This window comes from Gymnogyps californianus, chromosome 8 (assembly GCF_018139145.2).
Source record: "Gymnogyps californianus isolate 813 chromosome 8, ASM1813914v2, whole genome shotgun sequence".
In the NCBI taxonomy this organism is placed as follows: Eukaryota; Metazoa; Chordata; class Aves; order Accipitriformes; family Cathartidae; genus Gymnogyps; species Gymnogyps californianus.
Window position 1 is genome coordinate 6,309,486 of NC_059478.1, and position 18,932 is coordinate 6,328,417.

Sequence of the window (18,932 nt, forward strand, 5' to 3'; positions counted from 1 at the left end):
GTATAAGCCTAGTCCTTGTTTGTGCCCCGACTTGGCTCGGGGTTGGGGGGGAAGGAGGGCCGCGGGGAGCCGGGCAGGCAGCAGCCAGGGTGTGGTTGCTGCATGTCTGTGGCTTGGATCCACCCTGCCTCGCCAGAGGCTTGGGGTGGGTTGGAGTCCGGCTCCTCTGGGAGTCGGGGAAGAAAGGGAACTTCTGTCAGGGCGACTGGAGTCCTTCCCAGGATCTTCCAGGTGCTCCCACGGCTCCTCCGGCTTCATCGTCTTCCCGGGGCTGGAGCTGCCGTGGCATTTGAGGTCTTACTCAGAAAGTACCTAATGTGCAGAGTCACTGTCTGTGGGTGGAAGGCGGTTGCTAAATGCCAGAAGAGGAGCTGGGCGCAGCCCTGGCCCTGTGGCACTGCCGGGCCGAGGGCTGGCCTCCGGCTTCGCCTGCTCGAAGGTCGGGGCTGGGGATCCTTCCTGGATGCAGGCTGTGCTCGCGGCCAGCTGCTGCTCTGCCAGAGATATTTTTCAGTGCCTCCTCTTTGCTATTACTTGTAGAATAGTTAAAATGATGAATATTGGGGCTTTTTTTTTTTCCTTTCCATTATCAGTAAAACTGTAACTGGGTTAAAGTTCCTCCTCTTAGGGGTGGGGAGGAAAGTCTGGCCTCCGCTGTGAAGTGACTGTGGAGCACCCCGAGGCGTTGTAATTAGACTGAATTGTGGGGGAGTTTTTTTGTTTTTTCTTTTTTTTTTTCTCCTGCTTCTTGCTGGGAGATTCACTGGAGGCTTCTCTGCTCCTAATTAATGAACTTTTCAGCTGAGGATTGCATCTCTGGCGAGTCAAGGAAGATGTTTCTGTGCTGTGAAACGCAGCCTGGGATATCTGGCCGAACCTCAGGGGCCCGGCTCGGGTGGGAGAGCTGGGGAGCGGCGTGGGAGATGAGTGATGACCAACGTGAAGCTATCTGCTCTCCACTTTCTCTGGCGTGGTGGGAATAGGTGCTGTGTCCGGAGGGAGCGCTGTACCTTACAGGGGGTACCGGGCTTGTGGGCTGGGATTTCTACACCTTGTTTCTGTGAGAACTGGAGGCGTTGGGCTTGGTCCTCCCCAAGTGCTAGGAAGGCAACGAGGGGAGGACTTGCCATGGGGGAGAAGCCGCCTGGTCTGGGGCAGCTTAGAGGGAGCTCTGCTCGTTTGTGTACAAGTGAGTAGCTCCCTGTTCTTATGTAAAAGCGAAAGTCCCCCTGTCTTAATTTTCTTGATAATTGCACTTAATGGTGACATACAATTTTAGTCTGGTAGACAACACCAAGGAAATTGCGTGTGATGAGACATTTGTTTCCACTTGATGACCTTTGGGAGGTGACGGGAAGGGCCTGGCCCTGCTTCGCTTTGTACAAGTGCTCTCCGGGAGAACCCTACAGTCCAACAGTGTGGCTGTCGGATGGGAGACGAAGTCGCCTTGGGACCTCTCCAGTAAGAGGAGAGCGGTGGGAGGAGGAAGGTGGCTACAAAGGACTTCTCTCCCCCCCCAGCTCTCCCCCTGCTCCCTTGCAGAACACCCTGCTCTGAGGGCACAGGTTGCTCTCATGGGTCAGGCTGGGCTGGGGGATGGAAATGGCCTCCTGCTCCCGTACAAGCACGGCTTCCTTCCCAAGGCCGGGGGGAGTGGGTTTCAGTCCTGCTCCTTGTCCGCCAACAGCATCTCCATGGAAGTGGACGGTTTTGCCCGGGGCTTGCAATCAGCTCCCGAGCGCTGAAACGGGATGGGGGCACTCCTGCTCTTGGCTGTCACGGAGTTGATCAGGAGCGTCTTGGCGTATCTAAAGGTTTTCTGGGCACCCGACCGCTGGAAGAGCATCTGGTCCAGTTGGTTCGTGCGGCCCCGGTGTCCCTGTGCAGACAAGACCCGACCTCCCTTTGGCACAGATCACCAGCAGCGCTCCTATCTGTTCCATCTTCCAGAGAGGAGTTGTGCAACGCCTTAATTGCTGTTGGCCTCCGAAAATACGGCAAAGACTACCCAGAGACGCCAACGCAGCTCCCTCTGGCTGGCATGACCTCTCCGCGGAGCTATCCGAGGGTGAGCAAGTTCTCGCTTACCAGCTGGTAACCACGGTGCTGTGTCCCCAAAAGAGCCGGTCCAGCTCCATCGGCTGCCGGAGCCGTCCCTGCTGCGCCAACGTGTGCCTCGCTTGGTTCCCGTGGCTGCGTTCTTGCGACGTGTGGGGTTTGCTCCCTGGGGCGTGCGTGTCCCTGGGGAGCTGCAGGCGGCTGCTGCTGCTGCTGAGGGGGCTGGAAAAAATAACTGAGACGAGAGCGCTGCCGGTGTGTTTTGGCTCGTTACAGAGGGGTCTGCGCCTCCACAGGAAAATGAGTCTCGAATTGAAAAAGACACGTAATGACGATGCTGTGTTACTTTTGGAATCAACTTTTCTGCTCTTTGTTTTGTTTTTTTCCTCCCCTGGTGTCTTGTCTTTTTTTTTTTTTTATTCCTATAATCACTTTTACCTAAACAGGGTCTGTTTTCCTTAATTCATCTGTTCCGTCGTGCTGCTTCAATCCCTGGACTTTTCCTTCTGCTCACGGTGCTGCCTTTTGATTGCCGCAGAGGTGAGGGTGACGGGATGGGACAGCTGAGCAAGGAAGAGGGAATAAGCTCGAGGAGATGCTAACGACCCAAACCCGCTGCCCAGGCCAATGCTGACGGAGGGAAGAGAAGTGCATAAATAAGCCAGATAAAAATAAAAACTTCCATCACTTGGAAGAGAGGGTGACTCCTATGGAAACTACCTCACGGGGTCGAGGAGGATATGACTTAATGGCAAGATGGCAGGATCCTTACCTTCCTATAATAGCAACAAGCTGTTGGAAGTGCTCACCCGGGCTGCTGCCGTCCCTGTCCCCCCCCCCCCCCCCCAGCTCAGATTAGGTCCCCTGAGAGCCTGGGAGAGGAGAGGTGCTGGGAAAATCCCATAGTGCAGCCGGAGGGTGGGATAGATGCCGGCCGGGCTGCCGGGGCGATGCTCGGGAGGGGAGGGCGAGCGGCAGGCTTTCACTTTTCTCCTCCTGTAATCGGCAAGGAGCGATCAGCGGTTGCAGCTCCGGGCGGATGAGCTGCGGCTCGCATCAGGGATACCTTCTGGAGAGAGAGAATTATTTAAAACCGGCTCTTGCCAATAAGGGAGTGTTAATGGTGTGAATCATCTTGGCCTTTAAAGGGGTGGACGTACGTCTGGCCCGGGATGGGCGCCAGCTAGAGGCTGGAGGAAGCCCGTGGGGCTGGGAGGCGATGCGTGGCGAGGGGCCGGGGCTTGTAGGAGGCTCCGGATTTCACTCCGGATGCTCTTGCTCCCTCCTGGCCTGATGCGACCCGGCTTCACCCTCCCATCCCTCCTCTCCTGGGGCAGGGGAAGGGGAGGAAGGCGCTGCACACTCATTGCTGCAGCATCCTGTGTCAGCGCTCAGGAATCCGGCGAGCTGCTGGGAGGGAGGAGAGGGAGGCAGGCCAGCGCCGCAGGGCTGCGCGCCTGCTGGGGCCTCTCCCCGCCTGGGGAGCCGCGGGGAGCTGGGGGGCACTGGAGCAGCCCGGGAGGGGAGGGGGGATGCTTTGCCAAGGGCTAAACCCCAAGGCAGGGTTTTTTGGGGGAGGGAGGGGTGCGGAACTACTGTGGTGCGGTACTTCTTGCTTAAATGATGGCTCAAAAGGCCGGGGAGAGGCACGTCTGGATCCCCTCCCCAGCCCTCGTGCCGCTGCGGGGCTGGCATCTGTCTCCAATGTACTGTCCTTGCTGGCGATGCTCTGCCGATATATATTTAGGATGGGTGGAGGGAGCTCCCCCCGGTCCCCAGCGGGCTGGGGGGTGCTTGCAGGGGAGCGGGGGCTTGTCCTCGCTGCTCTCCCCAGGCAGAGACAGGCTCGGTGTTTGCCTGGGCAGGGTGCTCCCAGCCCGGGAGGAGCTGTGCAGTGGGAGAGGGAAGGTGGCAAAGCTTGCTGGCAGGGCTGAGCCCGCTGGCGAGGCTTGCAGAAAACCCCAGGGCTTCTTCCAAGGAGCGTCCGAGCGCCTTTGCGAGGCTGGAGCGGGGCAGAGAGAGGGGTTGGCACTGGGAGGGGATGGCTGGCTGGGGGAGAAGCTGGCTGGAAGGTGCCTGGAGCTGCCTTGGCACAGAAGGACCCCAACAGAGAAGAGCTATACCAGGCCAGCACGGGTCCCGGAGGCAGGGTCAGGGCCAGGCGAGCGCTGGGATGCGGTGACAAACACAAACAACTCCGTTCTCCAGCTCTTCTGGTTGTGATTTCTGCTCCCGACATGCAAACCCTGCAGGGCCCCCCCCTCCCCTCCTTCTCCCCAGCTGGGCGAGGGCTGGCCTGGCTGCCGTAATGAAATGCAGAGCTGCTTGGGAGAGCGGGGTGGGGGGAAAAGGCTCTGTTTGAGGTTTTGTGCCTCTGGTTTCCTCTGGCCCTCTCTCCCAGCGGGGTGATTTATTGGTGATGGTGCCTGGGGAGAGGGGGAGGGAAGGGCTTGGAGCTGCAGGCAAATAGTCAGTCGTCATGTATTTCCCAAGCACTCATGCGAGGTAGAGGGGAAAACGGGAGGAGAGGAAGGTGAATTGCCTGCCAGGGACCGTAGAGCATCATTTACTGGAGCTGAGCTCTCCTGAGCTTGTCCCAGTTGCTCTGAGGTGGCGTTGAGCGCTTTGCACACCAAAGGACTGGCTTTCTGTTGGATGTGCTCTCCCTCCATCCCAGTTTCCCCACCTTCCCTCCATCCCAGCTTCCCTGCCGGGCGGGCAGCGGGGTGCTGAGACCTGCCCACAGGCAGCTGCTCCGCGACCGGCTCTTCTGGCCCAGCCCAGCCTGCAGGGCTTGCTTCACCCGTGCAGGTGAGGGGGACGGTTCATTTTTTTTTTTCCCTTTCCTGCAGTTACGGCCAAGGAAGCCAGCCAGGCCTTTCCCAGGCCAGTGGAGAAGCGGAGGTACTGGGTGCCGCCGCCAACCTGTTTTTGGGCACCGGCGTAGAGCAGCTGCGCTGCTGGAGGTGCTGCCAGGCTGCAACCTGCCTGGCTGCAGATGTATTTGCTGCCTGCAGCTAGCCCAGATCAGCCCAGCCTTTCCCTTAAGCCAGGCTTTAGCCTCTGCTGCGTTGCTCCGGCACTGCCAGCAGTGAGCTCTCCCTCCCGTGTGGGATGCTCTGGTGTGCCGCCGTGTTGCAGGGTGACCTCCTGCTCGGGAGAAGCAGGCAGGGCTGCCTGTTGTTCACGCTCGCTGCTCTGGTTTGGAACATGTGTGGTTTCCTAGGGGGAAGGTCTCCTCTTCCTCCTCCTCTTCCTCCTCCTCCTTCTCCTCGCCTCTACTGACAGCGTCTGACCTCAGCTGTCGTCCCTGGTGGTGCAGGGGATTAATCTGAGCCTCGGGACAGGTTGAGGCATGTCCAAGGCAGAGGAGAGCTTCGTGCGTACAGACACAGAGGAAGGAACAAAAACAATTCCCAGGGAAATATTTTCCTCCTGCTTTTCCTGGCAGCGAGCAGAGCGGGAGGAAAAGACCTCACTATAAATTGCTTGCAGGAGGCTCGAGCCCCGGATCCGATTTCCCTTGGCCTCCGGCACCCCATGAAGCTCAGCCCCTCCCCGACCCACAGCCGCAAAGGGTGCTTGCCCCCCCCCAGCCTGCCGCTCAGCATCCCTGGGCTCCGCTCAGCCGAGGCATCGCCTCCGACACCCGCTGCCCGCCAAGCTCCGGGGTGCACGGAGCCAACTCCGAGCATTTTAAAAGCAAGGGGAACCTCCCTACCCGGGAACAGCAAGGCAGGGTCTGCCAGTGGACTCTGCCCTTTGCTTGCTCCGGCCTCAGCCACCCTCCTCCTCCTCCTCCTGCCGCTGTTTGCTTTGGCAAACCCCGGGCTTCACCCCGCCAGCAGAGCCCTGCGGCTCTGGGTCAGGCGGAGCGGGAGGGGAAGCCGGAGGCGCAGGGCAGGGAGGGCGCCTGCGAGGAAAGGAGAACAGGGAGGGAAATGGAGAAGTAGGTGGCCGCCTGGGCGGATGGGGCACTCCGGCCCTGCCGTGAAGGGCAGGAAGGACGCGCCTTGCTCGGAAATCTGGAGGGTGGGCTGGGAAAGGCAGGAAAGTGGAGCGAGGGCAGGAAGGAGGGAGTGGGGTGCAGAGCTGGGAGCCCCAGCACCGTGCCAGGTTTGGTCCGTGGGAGTCCCATGGGTGCCTGCTCCCCTCGCCCCGGGGCTGGGAGGGTCTGGCATGCCGTGGTGCCCTGCTGCCCTCCCGGAGCAAAGAGAAGGATGCGGGCAGCGTGGCACAGGCAGCCAGGCAGCAGCGGCTCCCCCCACGCCATCCCTCGCGGAGCTGGGGTCCCAGCCAGAGCGTGCTTGGAGCATCATTAGAAAAGAGGGGGAGGAAGCGGCTGTTTTGGCAGCAGGAGGCAAAGAAATCCCCGCTGGCCGCATCCCGCTCAGTTCCCTGGGTTTACTCCTGCAAACCTGGGCACAGAGCAGCACAGGCAGGTGGGCTTTGCCAGCGCACGCGGTCCTCCATCCCAGCTCCCTCCATCCCGTGGCGTGCCGGGGGTGGTGGGAGCGTGAGGCGACGGAAGCAGCAAGCCAGGAGCCGGGGCAGGAGGCAGGTTCGCCCCCGCGGCGCGGTGCCAGTGGTGCCGAGCATCCCTGCCTTGCGTGGCTGGGTGGAGGGGAGCCGCAGGAGCCGTGCAGTGTTACGTCTCCATGGCAATGGGGCTGCTATTTTTTCAAGGCGGGAGGAATTTATGTGTTTTTTTCACCCGGCATCGGCCCAGGGCAGCGTTTTACGGGAGCCGGAGCGCAACATCAACAAGCAGCCGCAGTCCTGCGGGGACGGGGGACGTGCAAGGGGCAGTGGGCCACCCTCACCTGAGGGTGAAACCCCCAGACCCCAATCTCACCCCTAACCCAGGGCTGAGCACAGTGGCAGCCCCCAGGGCAAGGGTGCAGGGCAGGCAGGGGAGCTGGCTGCTGCCCGTTTCCAGCCCTGCTTGCTCCGGGGGGAATATTTGACCCCGTGGACCCTTGGCATGGCGGAGAGGCCGGGAGGAGCCGCATCCGGAGGAAGGCACGGCTCCCATGGGAAGGCAGGAGGGACAGAAGGATGGACAAGGGAGGGAACCGGGGCTTTTCTTCCCTCCTCTGTGGCGCGGTGCAGCTGGCTGGGGAGAGTTGCAAAACGCTCGCTGGTGTTTTCAAGCTGGGATTTACCCTGTGCGGGGCTGGCGGGGCCGCGCTCCCCTTCCCGGCGCTGGTGCTCGGTGAGGGCCGGTGGCAGCCCCCATCGGCAAACAGCCCGTGCTGCTTGCTTAATTGCTGTGAGCGGCAAGTGGCCCTGCCCTGTGGCTTTTGTATTAGTGGAAAGCAAATGTCAGAGGGATACAAACACCGGCTGGAGGGAGTTGGGTAAAAGCACCACTGGATATTCATGGCACGGTTCTCCTATCCTTTCTCGGAGCATGGCTCTGCCTCTGAAGGGTAGCACGGGTGAGCCCGTTGCAGGGCGAATTTCTCTCCGCCTTATCCTTGCGGAGGTTTTCCAGGGAGAATTGATGCATTTTGTGTTAAAGACCCAATTTGCAAGGAGGTGGCCAGGGCCACGCACGCCTCCCGCTCGACCTTGTCCCCCTTCGGCCCGGGCAGTGCCCTGTGCACGCTGGGCTCGCCAAAATTCCCTCCCTGCAAAGGGCAACGGAGCGAGCGTTTGCCTTCAGCTCAGGAGAGTGTGACGTGATGTCCCTGGTCGGTGGCCAGGTGGGGAGGGACTGGCCAGCCTGGGTTGAGAGTGGTGGCATGGGGCTGACTGGCGCTGGGAGAGCACCAGGAGATGTTTTCCTGGGGGGGGTCATATCTGAGCAGGAGGGAGGGCTGTTAAAAATAAACAGGGTGACAAGTGGCAGGAGGAAGGAGCCACATCTCATATCCCCACAGCCCTGCCTGGGGAAGAGGGAGCGGCTGTAAGGCGGCGTGTGCCGCCCGGTGAGCCGAGAACGGAGCCGGGCTCTGACCTCAACCCCGCTGTGGCGGCAAGGTCGGTCCCGTCCCAGGTCACCCCAGAGCCTCACACCCCCAGTCACAGCCTGCTCCTTCCCTCTCAGCTTGTGGTGGAAGCCTGGCGGTCCCGGCGATGGATGTGCGCTGGAAAAATGTCACCTTCACAGGCTGGCAAAAAAAAAGGAGGAAAACTGTTGCTGTTTTCAAGGCACCTCCTGGCTTTTCCTGGCACAGGCGGGTGCTTGGGGAGTGCTGGCGATGCCACGGCAGAGCCCGGTGCCGACCCAGTGGCCAGGACCCTCCAGCCACACTTGCTGGGTGGGGACACTGCACTTCCCCACGCCCCACGTTGGGACACGGCGGTCCCCTTCTGCCGGATGGCATTGGTGAGGGGCACCGGGTGGGCTGCTGGCAGGGGATGGGCAAATACGAGCCCGGTCCACGCTGCAGAGCAGGCAGATGCTGCCAGAGATGAGGTGTCAGGCAGTGAAGTGGTTTGGGTCCCCCCGTGCCACCACTGCTGGCTTGGAGGCTGGTGGCAGGGAAGCTTCCCTCCCTGGGGGACCTGAGCTGGGAGCCGGCACCGTTTTGCACCCGTGGCAGCATGACCCCCCCATCTCTGGAGCTGCAGAGGTCCCGGTGCTGTGGCTGGGCAGAGCTGGCCGTGTCCTGTCCTTGCAGAGCTTTCCGGGTGTGGAGAAGCTCCCGAGCACCGGGAGGAGGTGGGGAGGGTGGCCGTGTGCCCGACCGTGGCTCGCTCCGGTGCTCTTTTCGGAGCGCAGCCTCGGGGCTGGGGGGAAGCAGCCGGCGCACAAAGGCAGCCGCCACGTCCCCCCGCGGCTCCCTGCCCGCCCGGCCGCGCGTCGCTTCTTGTTAGATCAGGGGCATAGGAGGCTGGAAGTGACCTTGAGAGACGGCGTGCTGCTCTGGCCCTCAAGCGAGCCTGGAGATCGCCTGGCGAGGGATGGGCCAGGCTTCGGTCTCGCAGGACTCAAACCCCATGAGATTAAGGGGCTGCCGTACCCCGAACCCTGCTGCTTTGGGGACGTGGTTGACATTCAGGGACCTGCTCCTGGGAAGTCTCCAGTTAAGGCAGCGCTACTCAAAACCAGCTGCGTGGACGCATCTGTTCAGATAAGGGTTTTTTGTGTCTGTAAGGGCTGGTGAGAGAACATGCTCAGGGCTGGCCAGGCGAGGTACAACGTGCTGCTATTGTTTACCGGAGCTCGTGGCCTGCGACTTGTCCCTACAAGTACCTACACCGTGATTCATATCTCGTGCTAAAGACCAGCGTGAGTGCACATGGAAATCGGGGTGAATTCTTTCGGTTGTGCCAGGGGCAGAAGATTCATCCTCCTCTCTCCTGCTCCTCCTCTGCCCTGTGAGTTCCCACGGTGGCAGCCCAACAGGCGCTTGTCTCCGGGGACGCGCGTGTGGGAACAAGGGCACTGCCCCATCCATCATCAGATGTGCTTCAAAGCGCTCGGCTCTGGTGGGAGGAACTGGGGGTGACGGCCCTGTGCCTCCCAAAATGCGGTGGCCAGCTTGTTTCGCAAGTGGGTGCATGAGTGCCGAAGGCTGCGTCTGTGCTGTGGGGCCAGATTTGGTGTCAGAGTCCCCTGGGAAAGCTGGGCTCAGCCCCCACCCAGCCGTGCCCAGCACCCTGGGATGCAGCTCACCCAGGAAAGAGAGGCTTCAGGAAGGAAAAAAAGGCAACTATTTCCAATGCTGTCACTAACATATGAATATCGCCTTCGGGTGTAATCCTTGGTGACTGTGTCCCGCTGCTGCCTGCTAAGTCCTCAGTGAGAAGAAGACGTGGGGAAAAGACAGGACCTAACTGGAAGCAGGTTGTAAATGGAGCTCCTCTTATTTCGTTTCCTTGTACAGCAAAGCCCTCTCGTGGAGGTCGGCAGTAGCTTGCCAGAGAAAAGCTGGCTGCTGCGATGCGCTGCTTCTTCCCAGGTGGACCCAGTCCTCTCCCTGGGACACTGTCCCCTGGGGTCCCACGGGCAGTTATTAGCAGGGCTGTCCCGTGGCCCCAGCCTGAGAGTACGTGGGACAGACCTGAATGTACCATTGCACCCCTGAAGCGCCCGTCTGCACGTCAGCTTTGCATGGGCTGTGTTTCATCTCGTGGGGGTTCTCGGGTTTTTCCAGGGAGCTGCTGAACCTGCTCTCCTGGCTCTGTTAGGAAATGCTCGGCACTCGGTGGGGTGGCCCTCGATGCGTGCCTTTGAAAATGGGAACGGTCGCGACTTTGGCTTTCCTTATGGGCCACTGCTTTTAAGGATGCCACAAGACACCCCCAGTCTGCGGCATCTGTCACTGGGATCTGTATCGCTGGGATGGGACAGCGTGTGCTTGCTCCGGGGCTGGTGCTGCCTGGGTCTGCTCCAGACGCCGTGCACGTTGCCGCAGCCTTGGCACGGATAATTCCCTGGGGCTGACAGTGGATGGTGTCAACCTACTTTCCTTCTGGAGGTGTAAGGCTCCTTGAGAGAGCTGCCACAGCAGTGAGTGGCTTTGTGTTGCTCTGCATGCCCTGTCCTGTCCTCTGAGCCATCGTTATCCCAAGGTGACGCCTTATTTACTACAGTGTATCTCAGTTCACCTGGGAGCATCACAGTTAGCAGTGGCATGTGTCCCCTGGGCTGCCCACATCAGGTGTGAGCAATGCCCCATCACTCAGCATCTCTGCTCCTTCACCCAGCCTGGGTCACCTGCTTGCAAGGAAGCTATCTTCCCCAATGCATACAGCCTGTTTGGCTCTTTAAATCCAGCAGAGAAGAGCCGTTGCTTCACCTGCAAAGCTGGCTAGCTGTTGGCAGGGTCTTAAATGGCCTCACCTGGGCTTTCCACCCCCACCCTATACCAAAGGCTCTATTTAAGCTCAGCCCAGGGCTTTCAGTTCCTGGCTGGGTTGTCTGGGGGATGTTGGGCTGTCCTGCTTATCTGAGGTTTCCCCCCTTGGCCATGCCTGCAGCTTGGTGCTGGAAGGCAGGGAGCGCGGTCAGACTGAAACAGCATCTATCTGCCCTGTGTACAGCTGAGGACAAGGAGTTTTTGGGTAAGTGTTGATCCTGCAAAGCTTGGGGTATGGGGCTGGTGGGTTCTGTGCTGAGCTCTGGGGGTCTTTCCCATGTGCTGTGCTGCTGGAGCTGTGGTCCTGCAACTGCTGTAGCATGTGGCACAGATTGTAGGGCAGTGTCTTTGCCCAGCTATATATAGCATTTAAGTGCCTGGAACAGCAAACAAGTAGCTCTAAGGGATTATTTGCATTTTATTTTGAGGCACCGTTTAATGGTCACCTTGCACATATCGCTCCTTTGTGAGGCCCCAAGTCCTGGTTTAATTCCAGTCTGTGTAATTGCATCCTGCTGCCATCAAATGCCTCACGCTGCCACAGCCCCTGCCTTGCTCTCCTGTGGCCCCCAGTGAAGGGGGTGTTTTCCACTCAGGAACCACTTTGGTGCTGCTGACAGCAGCTGGGTGCCCTTCCACCCCAATCCTGGCTCTGTTACAGTGGTGGGCGAGGGGTGCCCTTGTGCTTTGGGGGCACCGATACCTCGTGACTACTAAAACCCATTGAATCCCCAGGAGCTAGGCTTTTTCTTTGCACTGCCCAAGCGCTCGATTCCCTTTGTCCTGACTGAGTTTAATTCCCCACTTCGGGTATGTTTAAGTAATTTTCTTGCACTTCTAGTTACACAAAAATTGTTATGCCGGTTGCATTTAAATTGTACAGCTGCCACCTCCTCGCCTGGGGGCCGATGGCAGGCTGTGTAAATATTTAGTGTTTCTGCTCAGCTGACATTGGCCTTTTGGTTTCTCCAGCCCACCTTCTCTGCTGGTGCTTCGCGTGCCATGGCCTTGAGTGGGGTGTCAACAGGGGGTCCTCGATCTCTGGGGGCTGACTTACACCCTGTTGGGGGTGATGGGTAAAATATCTCTTGTGCATCTGGGTGAAGACTGGGTGCATTTGTGTGCCTGTGTGTGTGAGGAGCAAAGCGATCCACAGTCTTGCTGCAGCAGTGATCAAAAGCAGGTGATTTTTGCTGGTGGGTTGTCGGGTAAGACTTTGGCCTGGTGAGGCTGGTTTCTGGTGGGCTGTGGAGGGGGAGCAGGGCTGTCCATGGGCTCGTCTCCTGTGGAGCATCCCCCTGTACCCACCACAGGCATTTTTGCTCGGCTTCTGGGTGCTGTGTGCTTGGCGATGTCCTCTCACCCTGCAGAGCTGGGATGTGCGTCCTCCGTGGCCAAGCCGGCAGATGGGGCTCCTGCCCACGGCGAGCTGCTCCTGAGGAGGCTGGAGAGCTGGGCATCCCTGGGCAGGCAGTGCTGGCAGTGACCCAGGGATGCTTACTGGCCCCAGTTCCTTGTAAAGGATTTTTGGTCCATTGCATAGGCTTTTTTTTGCCTCCTAATTATCTCACAACAGCTGAACTCAACATTTCCTCGAGGCTTTCCTTGCAGTGCTGAGCCTGGTCATGCACATGGTCACTTGGGGTGAAGGAGTCCTTAACCTCTGCTCAACTTCACCTCCCGTTCCCTGGCCCAAACCCCACCTCTGAGCTGCTCCTAGCCATGCAGCGGGGAGGATCTGGGGCGAGGGGGTGTCTGGTGGACCCTTTCCCATTGGGGGTGGGTGGGGGGTGGTCCTCATGGTGGAGTTGCACTTTGTAGGATTTACGCAGCGAGTTGTCAGGTTTCAGTGCTGTCGGGTGGGTGTCTCCACCCTTGGCAGTGTCGTTGGCCCTTTCTGCTGGGCTGGAGGCTGAGCTCTGGGGAGGACCAGGTTAGAGGAGAGGCACACCGCTCTGTTAGGCAGGCTCTGCTCTGCCAGCACTGGGTTTGCTATCTGTTTAGCATCTTTTCCTTGCCCTTTTTTTTTTTAAAGTAAAAGTGGTCTGCAGCCACGCACTTGGGGTGGAGCAGTGCAAGGTGCTGTCCTTGCTCTGTGAAGACTTCAGGTCAGGAGGACCCTCTGGCTGAATGCTTGTGCCCCACGGTGTCCCCTCTGCTCCTGCTGTGCCTGAGCACCCTTGTGCTGCTCTCCTGCCTGTGGCCATGTGGGATGTCCCACCAGCAGCAGCTACCTGGCCTCTTGCCTGGTATAAATGTACCCAAAGCCATCTCCTGGCACCGTGCTTTCAAACCTGTCTCTTTGCAATCCAGGAGCCTGGCTGCTTCAGAGTCTCCCTGCTTCTCTCCCCCACTGGACCCTGGCACCCTCCCACCCCTCGCCAGCTGTCCCTCTGCAAGCGCCCAGACGCAGTGTTCATTATAATTGTTCAGCAACATCTCCTCCTTTGATCGATAAATTACCCTCTGGCATCTCCAAAGTAATAAAATAAAAACCTCATGGGCGTAAATGAGTTGATTGAAATGAATGATTTTCTCATCGTCTTGCTCGAGCTGTAAAACAGCCTCTTCTAGCCGCTGTCACTCCTGGCTCCTCGCTGCTCTTGCCCTGCAGCTCCCCGGGGAGCTCTCTGCTCTGAGGGACTCAGTGCCTCGAGGAACAGCCTGGGGCATCTGGGTCAGGGACCTGGGGCCAGCAGACAGCTGGGAGATGGTTGTTAGCATCATTAGGTGCTGTGCTGTCTGGAAAGAGCTGCTGAGCTCGGTCATCCTCTTGGAGGGTGATCTGGAGTGCTATATGCCCCATCTTACCTCTTGTTGGCAGGCGGAGGAGGCTAGGGGCAGGTCTCCTCACCAGGTCCTCTCCCCCCTGGGCCATGCTGCTGCAGATTCCTCCTGTCGTCAGCTTACCTGCTGGGTACTTTCTGGGGTGGGGGAAGAGGAGGTCTGGGGGGGTGACTGAGACTGCTTTGCTATAAAATCACCAGTGAGGAGGTGTGGGAATTACTTGGGTTTGGACTCTGATGTGAGATCTGCGGGACTTCAGCTGGAAGCAGCAGGGTTCAGATACGCAAGCTGTGTGGAGTGGTGGTAAGCAAGGGGACTCCTTGCTGCAGGGTGCTGTGGATGCTTTAAAAAAAAAATAATAATCTGAGCTCAAGGTTTGGTGAAAAAGTCTGGAAAGAAAAGACCATGGAGGGCTATTAAATAAAAATGAACCCCCTCCTGAGCTTGCGAGAGCATTTTGGGGAAGCATCACTGCCTCCTTGCCCTGTTCTCATCCACTTCTCTAAGCACGCTGGCCGTGGCAGGAGGTGGGGTGGTGGGTTAGATTTGGTCTGCACAGCCCAGCTGCCCTTCTGGGTCTGAGGATGTCAGGCCTCCTGCTTTCTGCCAACGCTGCTAGCATTGATTTTGGGCTTGACAGGAGCTTGTCTTTGTGCTCTGCCACAAGGTTTGCAGGCTCTGAGAGCTGGGGGGGTCATCAGAGGCAATGGCATCGCCCCACATCGGGCTGAAGAGGCTGGGGACTGTCGTGCTGATTCTGCAAGTAAGAAGCAACTCATCATTTTCATTAGTTAGATGTGGGTTAAAGGCTCCTGGTGATGACATAGCATGCGATTAGGCATATTAAAGGAGGTTTATGCCTTTCTGAAGCATAGGGGATGGGATGCAGAGAGCGATGGGCTATGGGAGGCAGTGGGTCACTAGCCCATCTGTTTTTCCTCCTGAGCAATTCTCCTCACTGGCAGCAGTTGCGGTGGATTTGAGCAGTCATTTTTCCCGGCTGCTGGGGATGACATGTGCTGCCTTGCATGGCAAGCTCAGGGACTCCCTCCAAAAATATCTGGGAAGGTCTGCTTTCCTCATCCCTGGCAGTACTTGGGGTGTGAGCTGGGACAGGCTGCTCATGGAGCTCCTCAGGAATGCTAAGTGGTGGCAGGTTTGGGGTTTGTCTGACAATCCCCCTGGAAATAAAGGGTGGCTGAGAGGGACCGAGCAGATCCACCGACTCCCAAATGTGGGTCTGAGGGAAGGGGACCTGTGCAATACCTCTCCCTGTTCTCAAGCTGCTGCTGTTTGTCCTCTGAGATGGCTGGCGTGGTGCTGTATGGCATGGTACGTAAACCAGCAGCAGGTTTCAGCCAGGAAAGGCAACCCCCCCCCTTATCCCAGCCCTGTGAAGAAAGGCTGCATTTAGCAATTTTCCTCCCTCCCACTGTGCTCCCCAGCCATAAGCGAGCAGAAGGCTGCTGGAGCAGGAACGAAATTGCTCCATGAGGGTAATTTTAGGTACTTTTTTCTGATGTTGCTTTTTTTTGACATGTGGGTATTCAGAGGTCCTGTCCAAGTACTTGCTGGGGTGACATCCCAGCTCACCAGTCCTCTGGAGAGCAGCCCTGTGCTGGGCATGGTCTCTGGTGGTGAGTGAAAGCAAACACGCATGTACTGGGAACACTGGTGGTGGACTGGGAACACTGTGCTGAGAGCAGGCTGCTCACCTGGGAGGCCCTGGCCATTTTAGGATGCAGACCTCCTGCTTGCAGGTATGATAAGGCTTGCTTGCACTGTGGGGTGATGGAAACGGCCTCAAAATGAGCATAGCTATAAAGAAAGGTGGAAATAAAGAGCAAGGCTTGGTCTTTCCTTGTCCTGGAGTGGTCCATGTGCGGTAACTGAACATCACGACCTTCCATGGCTGGGAGGGACCCTGCTCCAAGGCTTGTCCCCTGTGACACCGGGGCCATGCCTACTCACAGCCCTGCTCTCAGGGTGACTCATGACACCAGGTGCAGTTATTGGCGCACGGAAGAGTTGCTATGTCTCCTTGGTTTCCCTCTGTTCTGACAAAACAGCACCCAGCCCATGCCCTTGGCAAGGACGCCCGAGTCCCTGGGCAGCAGCTCTCTAGTGGACACCCCTGTGGAAAGCCACTGGGGAAGACCACCCTGGGGGATGTTTTTTTTCCCACCCCTGGCCAGCATGGATGCTTTTCACTGTGCATATCGCTGTTTTGTTTGCAGCTCTGTTGAGTCCTTGCTCTCAATTAGCTGTGTGGTGATGAGTCCCACAGGTTAATTGCATATTGTATCTAAAAAACAAAAGAGAAGATCTGTCTATTGTTCTAAACTCATTGTGCTTTGGTATGAATTCAGGGCCGTTGTTTTCCTTGGCATTTGTTGCAATGGAGACAGCAGAACCACTCAGAGCTCCCTACCTCTCATCCCGGTATTGCTCACTCCTGAGTCCCTGCTCTTTTCGGTCTCACCACGGCCAGGAGCTGTGCAGTCACCTGTTGGCCTGATGCTCTGGTCTGCTCTTCCGTGTCCCCCATGGAGCTGGGACGAGTGATGTGACAGTCCTGCCTAAAGCTGAGGCTTCCCCAAGCACCAGTTGAGCCCTGCTGGAGCGGATCCCACCGCAGCACCTCCCAGCCGGCAGCTTGCAGAGCCCAGCGCTGTGCTTTTGCTGCGTGCTGCGCTGGGGACCTCCGCAGCGCTTTTGGTGATGACACTGAGGCCTCCTCCATCTTCTGTCCAAGCAGCTACAATACACGTAGTGCCCAGCAACGTGTGTGTGTATGTGAATCAGTCACTGCCTTGGCTGGAGGACGTTGGTCCTCTGTCAACAAGAGATGTCACCTGCCCTTATGCTGCTCACATACCTGGTGTGGGCTCTGGTCCCAGCCACAGCTGTTCCTCTGGTTCCCCTAGAACCACAGCTTTGGGCTCTCAATGCCACCAGATGCTTGGGCTGGTCCCTGGTGCTGAATTTTGGGTATGCTGATTGTCTGTCACTTATTCCTATTTTGTACTGGATGTCCTCATTGGTTTCTGATGGATGAATTCAGTTTATGGCTTAGGAGGCTGCTGATTTGGTTTTCTTAACCTCTTGTTGAGGGAGTTTTGGGCTGAAGCATTTGACAAATTTAGATAAATTGCGATATTCTGTCTCTTTTTTGGAATTGTTGCTGTAAACTACCTGCAGCTTGGGGAAACACTTCCAATGCAGAAGGCCTGGTATATGTCTTGTGGGTTCTCCTAAGGACTTGTAAAATCCTACCTTTATGATTAAATCTGCTTTTGTCTCTGTAATGAAGCTGTCTGTTCTGTGATTACTTGGACCCTTCTTAAACATGGAGGTGATGCCTGCTATGACATGGTCTTCTGGTACCGTGATGTGAACCCCTTTGTAACTGAGAAGTTGGACATTTTTTTGACATGGCCATCTATGGATCAGGACAGAAATTATTTTGCTTGGCACCTGAGGCATGGGAAGCCTGTGGACTGCCTCATGATGGGCACATGAGGGGAGCACATGTTTAGAGGAGGTGGATGAAAATTCAGGCTGCATCAATTTAGTCTTCCTTGAGCTGACAAAACAGTTTTCCCCATTAGAAAATTGCAGTGCTTCAATGCTCAGCTGTCTCAGATGGCAAGTAAAAGGTGATTATTCAGTAGGGAAATTTTGAGAGTGCTCCCAAATTCAACTCAGAGTTGAAAACCTTGCACTCCCAGATGCATTGAAGTGACCTGAAATGCTGGCCCTGAGCAAGCACAGCCCAGAGCTGCGTCTCCCCCGGCAGCACAGTCGGCATGAGGGAGGTTTATCTGGTGGCTCGTCCCTGCTCTCTGCCTGGTTGATGCTGTGGCAGAGAAATGCAGCGTCATTTGCCGTCACAGACCTTTAGTGCCCTCCTAAGTTTGCACTAAAGACCCCCAGGCAGGTAACAAATATGGCCCTGGGGGTACCTAAGGCAGTATCTGCTATTGAGATGAGGAGGGTTCTGTCTCTCCTGGGCTCCTGCACCCTAGGAGTGGTCTGGGTCCCTAATAACCCAAAAGGGCTTTGCAACCTTGATGCTTCATGTTGCTACCAGAGCCTGGCTTAGGGCTTTTGCAGGCTCTGCCTTGCTCTGCAGCCTTTCCCTTGGGAGGTGAGCAAGGAGGGACAGCCCAGGAGTCCCAAAGCGGGAGAAAAAGCTGGTGCCACAGCCTTCCCCCACTGTGCTACATCCCCAGTCTGTGGGCAGAGGCTTTTAATGGGGTTTTGGGTGGTGATGGCTGCATCCATCTGCCTTTCAGCTGTAGCAAGATGTCCTTTCACTGTCTGTGCCTGCCAGGCTTTCTGCTGCTTCGGGGTGTCCCGCTTGGCTCATTTCTCTGGCAGCATCTCCTTGCAGGGAGTAATTAGCTCTATGCTGGAGCAGTCGATATTGCAGCTGAGGTAAATGGAGGGGAGCATGATGCTGCCATGTGCCATTGGGGCGGGGGGGACAAGACCCCCTGGGGGGTGGCAGAGCTAGCCCTCTCTGCTTGTCCTAATTACAGGCTGGTCTGGCAGGAGACCCTGTGGGCAGGATTGCTCCCAGGGCAGAGGAGATGGCAGGAAAGCCACAGCTTTCTCTGCAAACAAGCCACCTCGGGGCTCTGAAGAAGCTGTCCTTTGCTGTGCTGGCGATGCCCTGGTCCCAGGCTGGGGGTGAGCTGGCAGGGGGGGAAAAATGACCTTTTGGGGCTTGAAAGGTATTTTTCCCAAAGCAATGGGCTGTCTGGTGCCCTTGGAGGCTCATGGCAGCCGGAGTGGCTGTGCCCAGCCTCATCCAGGGAGGGCTGTGATGTGCTGAGATGCCTTGGGGTGCCTGCACACCCACGCTCCAGGAATGTGGGGCTGGAAGACTGCATGTAGAGCATGGGCTATATAAGAGATGGAGAGAGCCCCAGGCTGCAGCAGGAGAGGCAGGGTGAGGTCTGGGTCAGGGCTGTAGCTGCCTCGTGGAAGCTAGGAGGGCTCTGGCTCCTGCTAAAGCTGCCCAAGGGGTTTGCTTTGCCAGGCGATGGAGAAATGGTCTCGGGAGCATCGGCACAGCTCTGTTGCTGTCAGTTGAAAATGAGGAGAGAAAAAGTACCCCCCTCGGTGTTCATTGCAGAGCGGGGAAGGAAAAGGAAATGAATGTTCTCCTCGGGCTTTTGCTGAGGGGATAAGAGAAACAACAGGAGCAGGAAAAGCCAGGAGAGGAAGTGATTCATATGTTTAATTCACCCTCCAGTTCCTATTACC

At 57.6% G+C, this 18,932-nt stretch overlaps 1 protein-coding gene across 1 annotated transcript in view; it reads left to right on the forward strand.

Annotated features, from left to right (window-relative positions):
* The first annotated feature begins 10,990 nt into the window (after positions 1 to 10,990).
* The window catches only part of CACNA1E (calcium voltage-gated channel subunit alpha1 E), a 160,419-nt gene continuing 152,477 nt past the window's right edge, over positions 10,991 to 18,932 (forward strand). The window contains exon 1 of the mRNA XM_050900963.1: positions 10,991 to 11,076. The gene's annotated coding sequence lies outside the window, so the exon portion shown is untranslated. The remainder of the gene's footprint in view (positions 11,077 to 18,932) is intronic.